This window comes from Numenius arquata, chromosome 1 (genome assembly GCF_964106895.1).
Source record: "Numenius arquata chromosome 1, bNumArq3.hap1.1, whole genome shotgun sequence".
NCBI classification, from domain to species: Eukaryota; Metazoa; Chordata; class Aves; order Charadriiformes; family Scolopacidae; genus Numenius; species Numenius arquata.
In genome coordinates, this window is record NC_133576.1 from 76,144,754 (window position 1) to 76,160,566 (window position 15,813).

Here is a 15,813-nt window from a genome sequence, read left to right on the forward strand (position 1 = left end):
TGCCAACTCATACTCCTGTTGGTTGAAATAAAAAGGTAAAGTTTTAGTTGTCTTGAAGCTGAAGTTGCTTTCCTGTATTTGCTACATAGGCCCAGTGAGCAACCAAAATGTATCATAGCAGGTAAGATTTTTAATGGGCTCAGAATGGCTCTAGTTTGTGCCTCTTTTGTGAATTTCCTTAAAACTGAGTTATGCTGACAAAAAAGGTAAGCAAAAGTGAGTGTCAAAGTTAAAGTCCTCTTTACTGAAAATTATTTTTTAACTCAAACATATTAGTACTGACAAAAGCGTCACACAAATACATACCACAACACAGTGTACTACCCTCATGCCTTGCCTGATCAATCACAAATAACTAAAGTAAATCAAATCGTGTACACTCATAGAAATTGGTACATAGAGTTTAAAAAGCTCACCCCAAACTAATCAAATACATTGAATAATGAATAGATTAGACAGAATCATGGACTGCTTGTGCATATGCCACAATCAGGCAGAGAGGCTAAACTCATTGGATGCATTATTCATTGTGAATTATTTCCTCTACCTATCGGTGGGGAAGCTTGCAAACACTACTGCTGTATCTGTGATCATCTAACAGCCTGAAGAAGGAGATCTGATTGGCCTTATCACTACGTAGCATCTTGCCATTTAGATGAGGGTTCCATTTATTTATTTATTTATTTATTTATTTTGTCTGAGAAAAATGTTGTCCGTCAAGTGCTCAAACGTGCTAGGGACAAACCAGAATGGCTGTTATAAAGACAAATCATGTCTCTTCAATCTACCAGCATTCTTTGCATAAGTCAGGGAATGGTGAATAAAGAAGAACAGATTATATAGAGGGTTTGGTCTGTCAGTGAAATCTGAAAAGTAATGGTTTTTCAAAAGGGGAAAAGAGAATAAACACAGGATTGATAAAGTTAAGTAGTGGGCTCTAATGCAGAGAAAGGGCAAATAATAAAATCTAACATCACAGTTTCAAAATATAAATGAGTTAAGGCTGTGTAAGGTAAAATAGTGATCTAGAAGGGAATACAGACTAAAGTGATAACATGTGTATGTTCTTATTTAGACCCAGTGTAGATTGATAGGGAATCTGAGAAATGATACGAAAACAGAATAGAGTAACAGATGAGAAAACTGTACTTCCACCATATATAAACTTTCATTTTCTGTATTGACTGCACTCAGTTATCACCTCATGTGAGCATAAAAAAGGAACATTTACACATAGTGGAAGTGCTGTTTTAAATTTTATACACGTTATGAAGTTATAAATGAACTTCAAATGAACAGAAGTTCTTGAATATCTTAAAGCAGCAATGGGACTGACCACTACTCGGAATACCTTAAGAAGGGGGCAACCAGTGATACTAAAAAGTCCCAGCAACTATGTCTAAAATTTTCTCAAAAAGCTGACTGCTGCTAAATTTTTTGAAGCCAGACTACCTAGTAGATCAACATAGGATAAGACATCAAATTTATATGAATAATAAAAATCTCATTTTTGTAGCCTACTTTTAACGTGCCTTGTATGTCTTGATTATATAATGATTCAGGCAATAGAACAACTAGTAACTTCAAGAGTATGAGCAAGGCACTCATATATGCAATTCCTAACCTGTAAAATCAGGCATTTATATAACTGTTATCACTGTGGAACATATGTATAATTTTATCAACTTAATGATGCTACAATATTAGACAGTAGTCTATTTTAGGTACCATGACCTCCTTTGAAATGTCTATTAATGGAAGGAACATGACAAAATGTAAAACAGTGTTAGTCTGCATAGGAATGGCAGGTTCTATATTGCAAAATTGTCATTTTAGCCTCTTTTAAAGGGAAGAATGGACAGAAGTGGCAGGCCGAAGGAGTGAATGACAACATTCCTCCCTTTCTCCTCTCTCAACCAGTGGCTTTGAAGATATAGAAATGCCAAATTACCAAAGTTTCCTCCCTGTCAGGACTGACCATCACTTTAGTTGTGCACATATATTATTAACTCAACTTGTTTCATCAAAAAATAGGGAGATGCTGTATCAGGATTTAGATGTGAGGAACAATTATTCTGTACAAACCGTTTCACTTCCAGGCAGCATCAGACAAATATCTCAACATAAATTTTAGGACGTTAATTTTAGGTGGTCTCCCATCAAATAAGCCATAATTTATCTCGCCTAATCATATCACATGCAAAAGAATGTTACGTGATATATGTTTCCTCTGTTCTCCAGTCGTTAAAAAAACCCACACTATTTTATTATTAACCTGACTAGTCTAATTCTGTAGGGCAGTTTCTTCAGTGATGGTGTTTACTTAGAAATCTAAAGACAATTTGATCAATTTTAAATTAATTTACATTTTTCCACTTAAATGTTAATAACCACTTCTTTAAATTAAATGCAAATGAAGTCATTACAACTAGCCAAGATAATACATGCAAAACCCATTTTTTTTATTATTTTCTTCTCATATATTCCTTAATGTTCCAATAATAATAATAAAAAAGAACAATACCCAACATATTGAAGGATTTCTAAAAATTGGAATATTGCTGTTGCTCTGTGAGTGCAAAATTCAGTCCTCCAGCTTCTTTGGTAGAAACTTGCCAATAGCATGAACTTTAGCAAAGCACTAGTACTGCAGTGGTATCAAAATATGATGTAGAAGGCTTCAGTTACTCCAATAGTTTAACACATTGATGTTAACATCTTAAAAAATATTCTGAAAGATACAGACTAGTTTAGGGTTTTAAAATAGCTAATATTATCAGGGTGAATGTGACAAACATTCATATGACATCTTTGTCACCATCTCTAGCAAACAGATTGTACCAGAATTTTTCAGTATAATTTTCAGAAATTGGAATAGTAGGAAAATATATGTTGGAAGAGATCTCAGGAGGCCTCTATTCCACCCTTCTGCTTGAAGAGGAGGCAGCTATGTGCTCAGTCCAGGTTCCTCAGGGCTTTATCTTGTTGGATCTTGAAAACCTTCAATAATGGAGATTGCACAACCTCCCTATGCAGCCTGATCCAGTATTTGACTGTCCTCATGGTGAAAATAGAAAAATCCTACCATTAGTACAATCAAATAAGTGTTTTTAAAAAGTTTTCGTAAAAGTATGAATTAAGCTAGCTGAGAAAAATTGAAACATCTCTGTACTTATGAAAGGTAAAGTTCAGAAAGTTCAGGTGGAGTCAGAGTATATGGATAGACAGGAAAGCAACACCTGCATTTGGGCAAGAGCATGCTGTTGGATGTCACTGGGAGGGGGTCACCCTGAACTGGCAAGGCAGAGCAGTCCTAAAGGGGGTCCCTGGGCCCTGCGAGACCTGAGGCCAGGCTTAACCCTACCGCAAATCACTTCTGGCATCGTCTGTGAGGAAGGTCTGGAGGAGAGCTGGGTGGGATGAAAGGGAAGAGCCCTCATGCCTCCTCCACCTCTGCCTCTGCAGGAGATGGCACCTCTGCAGGAGATGTGCACCTCTGCCTTTAGGGACAGAGCTCAGGGGGTCAGAAATTGGGCGGGGAGGGGAACCCTTTGCCTCACCTCTGTGAACAGCCCAGCAGGGTGGTTTCACTATGCTGCTCATGTCGAATATGAAATATTCTTCTCTCTGTTGCTTCCGTGGTGGGAGTGTCAGACCGTTTCATTTGGTTGCTAAATTGCATTGGCCAGCCCAGCCGATTGAAGAGCAGCCCACTTGTTGGGATTTCTTCAAATGATTCTGACAGGTACATTTTGTCAAAAATACACCACAATTGTGACTGTCTAATCCCAAAAAGCCTTTATTTAATTTTAAATGTGTCAGTGCAAAACATGACCAAACACAACAAGCAACTATAATCAACTGAATGTGTAACATGGATGCTGAATTATTGTTATGCTTCAAGAAAATCTTTGTTATTACTTTCTAAAAGAAAAAAAAAATATGAAAAGTATGAAAGTGATATTAAGCAGATGTTAGACTGGAGTTGTCAATCTTGTCTAAGCACGCAGGTGCTAATGTGTTATAATTATCCCTTCTGGCAGTTGATATTTAGGATTTTGGATCCCACCTAGTCAATCACAGCTGTAATTGTTAAGCTACTTACATACCTAATATGCTGGGTAATAACCAGATCAAGATTTAATATTTGACGTTTACCATCAATTATCTTTTCTTCTGACATACATCTCCCCCACTCAGGTTCTTGCAGATCGGAACACTCTTCTGATTTCAGTAAAATAAATAAGAATCTGGTTATAGAAGAAGACTCAAATAAAAAAATATTCCTGTCATTGCCTCTTGTCTCATTGCCTCTTGTTTCTTAAAGAAGAGTAGGGTATCTTCTTGTTACAAGCTTTACAGGTATAATCATTTGATTCAGAACAATTCCTTCCCTTTTTACTTTTTGATGGATTTATTTACAGAAAATCTCATACCTGCTATTGCAAAAATGTCGTGTAAGTATGTTAACCTAAGCCAGGCATATTTTCAAATGACAATATTTGCTATGAAATAAAGCATTGGTGTTTGTTTTGTAGCTTTACAATTTATGCATATATTCACACCACATATGCTATACCAGAGGATGTTTCCTGCTAAAAGCACTACAAAAATTAATTCTGGACTTAAAACATTTCAAAATGAAAATAAATTTGCCAGTTCTGCAGGTTTTACCCTTCTACTAACTAAACTCTGTGTTATAAAATTTCCCCTAATAAGCACAAATGGAATAAGAAGGTTTTTTCCCAAATGTTCTGAGATTTCATCTTGTGGGATTGTGTTCACAAAACTTAAACACTTCCATTCCATATCAGCATGCTGTACTCACAGCACGATCAAAAATTAGGTGTAGCTATATTGGCCAGAGGGCCTGTAAATAACCATATGAACCAAGTTTTCTGTTGCTATAATTGCATGAAAACACCTCATATTTGCATCAAAAAGAGTTCTCTATTATTATTTGTCTTAAGCAATATTATAGGATTTTGCCCTTAGCAGAGAACAACTGGGGCTATTTCTAGTACTTAGAGTCCTGTCTCAGAAAACCTTTGCCAAAAGAGAAAAAAAAATGATTCAGATTTGTATTTGGTCCTAATTCAGCAAAGTTTTTAAGTATCTGCCCTCATTTAGACACACTGACTGTGCTGTATTTTACATTTTCTAGTTCCTACAAAAAAGTGCAGGTACACGATCTTTAAGATGAAAACATTTTTACTATAAATTAACTAAGGCCTATCAAATATCAGGAAGAACTTACTCAGTCCAGGCTATCACTTTTAGATACTTAAACATATCTACAAGGATACATATTTTTATGCTTGTAAATAATTTTAAGTTCTAGCTTCCATATAAATGTGCTCAGGTAGTGTAAGTTAATTACAAAAGTGCAATTTTACCCAGTCTTTTCCTTTACAGGCAAGCTAGCACTAAATGAAGTAACAGTGGATAACAATTACACCAATGGAAGCCAGGCAACTAAGCCTGAAAACAGCATTTTTACAAGCAAAGTTCTCCCTGTTGTCTGGAGAAGACAGTGTCTTGGTTCAAGGGGATCGTGCTCAAAGTTTGAATAGGCAAAGGCTGCAATCAGGCAGCCAAGGGACATGAATACTTCAAAGCAGAACAAATGAAACTGGACCTTGTCATTTTGCAATAAAATGTGAAGTCATGTAATAGTGCCCTTTTAAGCCACTAGTGACTTTTAAGACTTCAAATGAAATGTTATTAGCAGACAGATAAACATGCTAAGCTGTTATTTGCCTGGGGCGATAGCCTTGTGATTTGTAACAGGCAATGAAAATATAGCAGCCTAGGTGTTCAGGAAGAACGATACGAATACCAGTAATCTCTTCACAGTGATGCAAAGACCTCTGATAATAAATCCTCCGGAAAATCTTGGGTTAGTCACTACAACTGGGTATTTTTTTACCTTATTTTGAAAGTTTTCTAAAACAGGAAAGCATTTCTAAAACCTGATGAAGTTTGTAGAAAAAGGAAAAATATTTAGATCAACCTCAGTTTAAGGTCAGAAATGAAAAAAAAAAAAATCACTATCACTTTTTATCAAAGAGTTACAAACACCTGCCTTGATTGTACATTGTGGCACCCTGATTTACTTGCCTGAGCAGACCCAATAAAGCTGCTGGTCACATAACCTCTCTGGGGGATATGCAGAACCACAAGCTTGGATAGAATCCAGAGCATACCTAGTTAAAAACTGGTTCAACTGCTGTAAATAAAGGAGCAAGTCTCCATCACAACTTATGTGAAAATTTACTCCCTATTATATCTGTTCTGTACTAGTGTGGACTGGAAAACAGTCAACAACTCTGATGTTTAAATTTTTCCCCAACTCAAAGCTTGTATATATTTCTTGATAGAGAAAGCAGGAAGGATGCAATATTGGATCTCTTCTCATGAAGTTTTGGGGCATGTAAATAAGAGACAGAATAGCACTGCTTTGATGGGAGGCTGGGGTTTCCTATGAAAAAGCCCAGCCTTCTGGAAAAAAAAAGCACCCCATCTTTTTCAGAGCTGCGTCAGAGAGCTCTGCAAAGGAGGTGCCAATCCAAATTAACCTGGAGTGCCACAATAGGCCAGGGTGTAAATTTGAACAAAAACCTGGATGGCAGCTTCGTTTTTTAACAAGGGCAGTATATCTAGTCAGTAACTGATGTATGCTCTGTTTTTCCAGCTGGCAGAGACTTCCAGGGTATGCAGGCACATATTTCCAAGCATGTTGTTCTTCTGAGTTGTTTGTGCTTGGACCATAACTGCAGTCTAGGCAGCCAAAATAAAATATGCCAAGTAATACTGGCTGAGGGACAGACAGATTGGACCGCATTCCTGCCTGATACAATGCGCTTGACATCAGTGGAGTCACGCAGTGACAGTTCATTGTTCTCCACTTTCAAACACAAAATATGGAGGGGGCTTTAAGGTAGGACAGTGAAGGCATTGCTGCTGCTGCCTTCATGAAATTGTCTTTGTTCTCGCCTGGAGACAACAAGGAGTTATCAGCCATGAGGATTCCCCATTTGACCACATTTTGTGACTGCACACAGACAGGGTTGATGGCCTCATGTAGATACAGATTTACCTGGCAGAGGGCTGGGGGGCAGCCTACCAGCTAATTTCCTTGCCCCATGCCTCAGTGACAGTGTCACAGCTCCTCCAGTCCTTCCCCAGATACCTGCAGAGGAAAAGGGGCAGCTAAAATCCATGAGAAGGTCCGTGCCTGACTCTTGGATTTCAGTGGCGACCCGATGAGTCAACCATGTTTCTCTGCCTGGGTTCACCAGCTGCAAAACGGGTGTAGAAATGTTCACCTGCTTGCGTGATGCTTGGTACTCGGGTCATGAAACAGGTACAGGGTTTAAATAAAGGGTTTAAATAAACTTTCTCAGCTGGGATGTATGTGAGGCATGCATGGCCCAACTCTGGTTCATCATGTGCAATGAAAACTGGAGGAATTTTCTTGACAGGAAAGACAGACTCTGGAAGGAAAAATGTAAAAGAGTTTTCTTGGTGCACCATATTTTATGATTAAAATCTAAACTAAAGATATATGAGCTCCAGTAAACAAAAATAATCTCCTATAGTTTGCTTTAAAGCACCATGCTATTGTCTCTTTAAATAATAATGAAAAAGGAGAAAATATTCTACAACTTCCATAAAAAATGTCACATTTGTATAGACCCCAAATCCCCTCTGTTTAAACAGGGTGATTAATATCAGCTCCTGTAGGAAATTAAATTCAGGGAAGAACAGTAATATGCAGATATGCAGATTTCTAGGCAGAATGGCTAGCCCTGGGTAAGAGAGTCAGGTTGATTAATCTGCATCCTCAGAATACAAAATGAAATGCTGGGCTCTCCTGGGTTAGCACCAGAAATGACTTTTCCTTCTTACATTAGAAATAAATGGACAAACACATGCACGTATATTGCAAAAGGCCTTAATATCACATGCAGTGTTTACGAAGGTGATAAGAGTTTAATATTTAAAATATCCTATTTCATCTGGGAGGAGAAGGAAAAAAAAAGAGCTGTTTCTCATTAAGATGAAGAGTTTTGTTTATGCTAAAATAGTATTTTTTTTTAATCTTTCGTAAAAACTACAAAATTATAAGGAAATCCTGGATCAGTATGCAAGTGCATCTTTAATCTGTCCATAAGCATTTGACTGAAATAATATCTGGGGAGATATTGGACACAAACACAGTCATATTGTGGAAAAAACTGGGATCGTAAAACAAGGCCACTCGGTCCTAAGTTTTTCACATAAATTTCAGTGTATTTTGCTTTTTTCATGTCAAAATTACAAATACAATACAGAAGCACAATAGACCAAAAGTATGATTCCACAGGCTTAATTTCCACAAATATAAATTCCTCTATAAATATAACCTTTCGCTTCAGAATTATTTCATTTTCACATTGCCACGAGTAAATATGTGATTTTTAATAATTTAATCTTTAAAAAAAATAGCCCCAAAACCTCAGAAAAATATTTACAGCAAAATGCAAAATGTCATTTTCAGATTTTTTTCCCCTGTCGTTACTGGAAAACCAAGCCTGTTATTTAAAATCATTCAGGGTCTCTCCAATAATTGTATAGAAGTAGGCATTATGCTATATTATTAAAGCTGTAATTTCCTGCTGAATCTGGCTGGATGTTTCTTTTTATCACTTGGCAATTTCTATCTAGTTATGGCATAATTAAGTTTCCTGACCCTTGCTCACTCTCTTAACAGGACGCTTAGAAATATACTAGAATTGCAGATCTTCAACCTGATGTCCTCTCTCCCCACACAGTAATGGAATAAAATTATTAATCCAGTAATTGTACAGAACACATTACTTTGCATTGAATGTTCCTATTTCTCATTTTCTGTTAGTGACAATCAGGCAGAGGTACAAATCATTTCTGCAGGGAGCAGAGCCCTTGAAAAAGCCTCTCATTCACTCCACTGGAGCTACCTGTACAGCTGTGATTATTCAAAGTCTAACACAGTACTAGGCTCAAGCGAACAAAACAAAGTTAATAAAATGGAATAAGGAACAAGATATTTTCCTGCCTGCAGCCTCCTATGTGCCAAAATTAGAACCTTACCTCCAAATGATAAACCACACTTCCAATTGCGTTTTTATAACAAGACTAATGAGCCTCGGCTAAGAATTTCAGACTTGGCTGGTGTTAGTAGTGGCCATCTACTGTGGGGGTACGCTCTGTATGCTTGGACCATTAAGGGGGGGAGGTGGGAGGGGAAGGAGAGGAAAGAAGAAGTTGGAAGGAAGACAAAGGATCCCTCTTCTTGAACCTTAGTATCCAGGCACCAACGATATGGGTCTGCATCTATTATAATTCCCACAGAAGAAATCCTAGCTGCACCACAGTTAATCACAAAATCCCAACTGAATTCAGTGGAGTTACTATTTCCTCTTAAGAAATTTGCAGTTTCTCCTGATGTGCCTTGACGTGAATCTCAGTTTGGTTGTTGCCTACATGGGAATTCTGAGCCCAGTAAGTGATACTTATGCCAACAGATGTTACGAGCTCCACAACTCAGCAAATTAATAAAGGCTTGGAAAACAACTTGGTTTTTTAACACACATCTCTTCAACTATTCCACCTAATAACTTTGTTTTATTTTCAGATTAGCTGGGGTGGGAAGCGGAGGGATGTTGTATTTTATCACCATTTTCTAAGAACACAAGTTGAATCTGCTCTTGCACAGTGCCTCGACTCTAGCAGTGGATGTCCTTAAAATAGGAAGTCATAATCTTTGCACTGGTCTCCTCCCTCTTTCCTGATTGCACCAGCCTTATCCCCTCTCTGCCTCTTAGCAGAAATATATTATCTCACTAAAATCTGCTGGTTTATTGGACTGAAGTCCCATGAATATATCTTCAGCGTGCACTTGACTTGATGGAACAAGCTAGTGAGAAAGTCTCTGAAGCAGCGTTGCTCCTTTAATAAAACCCTGATCTTAGGGAGGATAAATAGCAAAACAAAATCCCTATCTTCATGAAGAACTCTAGTGATTTTATGCCAATGCAATAACACATTTCAAATTGAAACAAGGCAAAGTGCTCTGTATCATTACAGGAAAGAAACACAAATAAAGCATAGGATGCTGCATTAGGATACTCCATTTGATCACATTTCTTTCTTTGCATTTTTCCACACTCTTGCCTTGTTCTCTTATAATGAATATCTTAGGGTTTTTATGAAGAGCAGACTGCACAGCCAGGGAGTGCTGGTTGCATAAGCATTTCCATTACAGACTGTCAGGTTTATAAACTCATCGGTGTTCCTTGCTTTACATCTGTACGAGAGGAATGTGTGCAATTTTCACTACTCTGGTAAATCGGACCGATCAAATAATAAAAATACTGTTCTAAAGTGCATTAGACAATAGGCCATTTCCAGTGAAAAACAATACTACAGCAGTCGTCTCAAGGTGGCATTTTTTTTGGTTGTGGTTTTTCTTTTTTTTTTTTTACCTACTACAAAATAGCTCTGGTTTTATTTCCATTGAGTCAGTCACTGCGGAAAAGGTAATCACTATAATCACAGCAAAGATTTCTGTTTGTCTAGGGCACTTAAGTGACTGCCATCACCGTAGTGTCTGAGCAGCTTCCAGAGAAGTCGTGTTTCATAGGAGGCTTGATATGTACTAACTTTGTTTAATTTATAAAGCAAATCATTGTGTCGGTGACTTGCACAGTCATCTCAACCACTTCTACAATTAATAATCAGCTTTTATACTGACAATACTTCCCAATCTGAGGTGATAAAGGAGAGATGGAGAAAATAAAGCTGTGAACTTTTAAACTCTTTGTTTCTCTCTCCTGCACTGTCACTTTAATACAGCATACACTAATTGAAGTTTATTTCTTCTATTTTTAACACGAAAGCTCCATTTACACAGACCAGGTAGCAACCAAATAATACAGTAATTTATCAAATCATTGTCTCCATGCACATATTTGGCAAGTGATGAACTTGCAAGCATATCATAGATAGGGGTGCATGACGTGAACGCATTATACAAAAATATACTCAGGTATTCATGTACAAAACAGTTATTAAGTGTATAGCTTTACACCATTGGCTCGGCCTGAGGTTTTGTCTTTGCAATAGGAGCATGGTCAGCCCTATGGACACAGAAATTATATACTTGTGAAAATCATAAACTTCTGTTTTTAACAAAGATCTCCGTGTATATAGATAATAATTTCTTCAGCAAATCTGCAGAAAGCAGAGTGGTTATTTGCAGACATACAGGACATTTGAGTTCAACTTATTCTAAAATGTGTGGTTTTCCAAAAAGGAGGTTTTACACTTCTTCCAAACTTTTCCTTCTTTTAAGTACATGGCAAGCATACCCACGCACTGAGTGCTCTCTGCTCAGCCTGGGCTGGCTGTCCTGACTTCCCGTGCGTAGATGTATGGGGTCTGAGACACTGCATAATCTGTGCTAATCAACATCACTCTCATTCTCACAGTCCAATTATATTTATTTGACATTACTAAGTACCTTAAACAAAAACACCATGAACAGATGATACATATATCATCCATTCACCTAAGCAAACGACCAAATAGTTGCACAAAGTCCACAGTATCGCATATGTTCCCACAGTCAAACCATGTCAATTCTTATTTTATTTCACCTGTGTGAACCTGCTTATTTTTACCCACTGACAAGAAAGTGATCTTTAAAAATGACTTGTTGATGTTCTGCAATTTCATTATTTCATTTACAGTGTTTTGCCTAATAAGAGACTGACTGCGAAACAGTTACAAATTCTCCAAATCAGCTCCTAATAAATACATGCATTCATTATGAGGAGGTGGCAGGGAGGAACTATCACTTAGCTTCCTATAGTTTCATTGATAAAAATGATCTTGGAAGCAGGAGAATATATTAATTTTTTCCTTTTGGATTTTTTTTTTTAATCTAGAAGTCTGGAAGACATTTCTAAAATGGATCTATTTTCTTTTCATTCTGCAGAATAATGCATGAATGATTATAACATATGCTCTATCTCCAGTTTTTTCAACCAGTGGAAAAGTGCCTGACACAATAATCACAACTTGTTGGGTTTTCAATCTGATGCTGTCCTATTTTATCATGGTAGTTAAATGTCCATTCTTGTTCGGCGTGATAAATGTTATGGCCATTTAACAGTACCGAAAAAGAGAGACATGTTAAACCAAATATTGCTTCAGATTGTGTCTTTTATTCTCCTTTATCATCATATCTTAATTTATAGTATAATCATCATTATCACAACTGTCAGCCTCATTTAACCTTCCCTGCTCTCCCATGATTCTCCGCTGTCAGGCCTGATTGCCTGCCTTCTGCTGACGGGCTGATAATGCCTGACTGATTAGCCCTCCCCGAGAAGAAGACAATGATATATAGAACCGCGCCGCTCACTCTATATATTAATGAGGAGCTGGCAAAGCTTTGATAAGGCGGTGGAATAATCCATCAGCCAGAGAAGGAGCTTGTAAAACTGGTGGAACATTTCATGGGAAAAACACCTGGGAAGGATGTAATGACCCGGCAGCTAAATACCTCTCAGCCCTCCTTCCCCTCTTGTAATTAACATCAGATAGCTGCCCGTGGATAGCGCCCGGGGCGTTATCAGTCCCCAAATCCTGCTTACATTCTCCCCCTTTTTGGACCCAGGGCTTTAGGCCTTTACAACGTATTTAGCGAGCAGGCAATTAATAGCTCATTTTCCTTGGCGTTAGGAACTGTTTATCTTCCGAACTAGCTCTTATCGCAGACCGTTACCTATGAAAGGCGAGAGTCATCGGCGTTTTTGTGCGCTAGTTGTTACACTTACTCAGCAGAGGCCTGCTTCGCCATTAGATACAAAGCTTCTGATGGCTACTTGAGTTTGAATGCACTGTTATTACAGGTATTATATGAAATTGCTTGTGTTATGTGAAGGGGATTATAGAGGTTCTGGATCAATAACTTCAGTGGATGTTGGGAGTGATTACAGTGCTCTGTCAATTTTTCCCATTTGGCTGTCAGTACTGATTTACAACACACCACCTCTTTTATTCACATCAAATCACTCATTTCATTGGTAAATTCTATATATCTCAATTTACTTTAAGTAGCTGATTTGTGTAAAATAAAATGACTTCCTCTCTTTGGCGTATGTGAGAGTGTGTGTGCACATATACACATAACAGACATAACCCTATAGTGCCATAAGTGGCACCGACATTTACGAAGCTCTTTGTCCTCTTGGAAAGGACAACATGCAACATCATATAGGTCACCTAAACAAAAACAAACACATATAGGCAAAACATTTCTCCAATGACTAGGGGTTTTTTAACACGTTTTTTTCTCCCTTTGCAAAAAGTGGCAGATCTGCTGAGGTGCAACCATCCAGAGGATGCAGCTGAAGTATTTTACATTGCTGGAGAACAAACAAATAAACAAAATAATTTGAGGCATGGAGCTTTGGAATAAAGAAATGTAGCGCTAGATGACCAGCCCAAAGAAAATGCTCATGGCGTTTCCGGCTTCAGCCTTGAAGCTCAGTGCAGAAGGTCCATCCAGAAAGTGGGCTCAAGCCAAAGACATGGAGGATACTCAGGAGACCCACCTCATAAGACTACTTATAAGATTTTATGGTACTGACAGGGACTGGTGGTTGTCAATTCCTAAGAGGAGGTACTAGGCATTTTGCAAAGGTCTACTGTGAAGGGAATTAAATTTTGAAAGAAAATATCTGGCTTCCTCTTTCCAGAGACTTTTTAGAAGTGAAAAAGGTTAGTGAAAAAAAAAAAAAAAAAGGAGGGCTCTTAGAAATGACTAGTGATAAATTAGATTTGGCAAAAAGAAGAGAAGTGAGATGGCACATGATGAAATAGTCAGGTACATAAATACCTGTTGAAATTCTGCATTAGAAGACAGGGCCATCACATGTAAGCCTTCTAACCAACAGCAGTGACATACAAATAGATGTTTCCAGTTTTATGTTTATGGAGTTATTTTATTTCATATTGTGAAATACTTTTTTGTTAGTTCTGAAATAAAGTTATCAGTATTTTCTATTAACCTTGACTTAAAAGGGGCCCTATATTTTTTCTTAAAGTAACAAACAAATTATAGAAAGTCTATAAAGAGCAAACAATTAAAATTTAACAAAAAAACCCTCTTATTGCATATGATTCAAAGAATTAAATTGATAAAAAAGATTTACAGAACTATTAACTAAGTTAGACACTTAGAAAGACACTTTCTTATTGACACTTTAGACACTTTTAAGTGCTAAAGCCATTACCCTGAAGTAATAGATTATACAATATAGCAATATCCATTTATTATCATTCCTGGAATAAAATGTTTTATTTCTTTTTGTCATTATTTCCATTCAAGTATACAGATTAACTTTGTTAGATTTGCAACTTTCAGTCTTTTTCTTTCACTGCAATATATTTCCTAATATAATTTAGAGATTTTAAACACGAAAATATAGAGTGATGCTTAAAAGTAAAAGCTCTATAAACTATGTCTGTATTTCTGAATAGTCGTATTACTCCAGGTAACACTGTGTTATAGGATAAGATAAGGAAGTAAGAGATCTCTTAAGTCAACTTTTTCTTAGAGTCTTAGCACAAGTGCTTCCAGAGGAATGTTTCGTACTTCTACTAATACAAAACCACCACACAGATTATATTTTATAATTATGCTAATATTAAAATTTAACTCAGAAAAAAGGGTAATGAAATAAACCCTCATTCTCAAAACATTCAGTTACTGAAAGTATTAAGAAAACAAACTTGGGCCAAAAACATTATATCCACACATCTTTTGAAAGGCTCAGCTGGTTGCAGGCAGAAATAATGATCAACCAAAATTCAAAGCTCAAAATAACAATCAAACTGATAAGCCATTTCTTCACAAAAGTACAGACTGCTACCCTTATTTGTACTGTATTGTATGTGTAGATCAAAAGTAGTTTTGCCAATATATCTTGTGGGCTGAGCTGGTGCTTGACAGGAGTAACGTCGGTAGTACTGACTCCTGACTTGCACAAAAATTGAGTTATTTGTGCTTAAAAAAGTTACAGTAAAATAACTTTGCACTGAGGCCTAGAGAACTTAAGCTTGAGTTCTGTAAGGGCCCAGGTAACTATCCTTGTGGTAAAAATAGGCACAGGTATAGGTAGCTTAATAAATCAAAGCTATGACAATCCTTTGTGTGGATTTTGGCTCTATAACATTTGAAACATATTGAGGATACATACTGCATTTGAATAACTTGTTTAATGAAGATTTACAATATACAAAGTAAGAATTTATGTGTGCCTCCCAACAAAGTCATCATGTTGTCTTGGCCAAAGAGTGTTTGTTGCCGAATGTCCTATAAACACTGATTTACAAATCGAAGGAAAACAATAATCTTGAAGACTGTGTTACAGTATATTGGTCAAAGATTACTAATATACTTAACTAGTAAATAGCTATTCCTTCAAGAAAAAACAGAGAGTAAGCAGAAATTTATGAGAAATTAATATTGCCCCCTACCATAAATTTAGCAACATGTGTTCCCAGGTGTCAAAGTAGGTGTATGAAGCTAGTCCCGTCTTCAGTGTCAACCCGCAAAGGAAATTTCAGTGGTAGGAGTGTTTCTTAAATCTTTCTTCATCTTAAGCAGATGTGTAATATCTTGGAAATATACTTTATGACTCAGATCCCTCTGTCTTGATACACACGTTCACAGGTCATGTTCTTTTGCACATCAGAAGCGCCCAGTTTCCTCTGTGG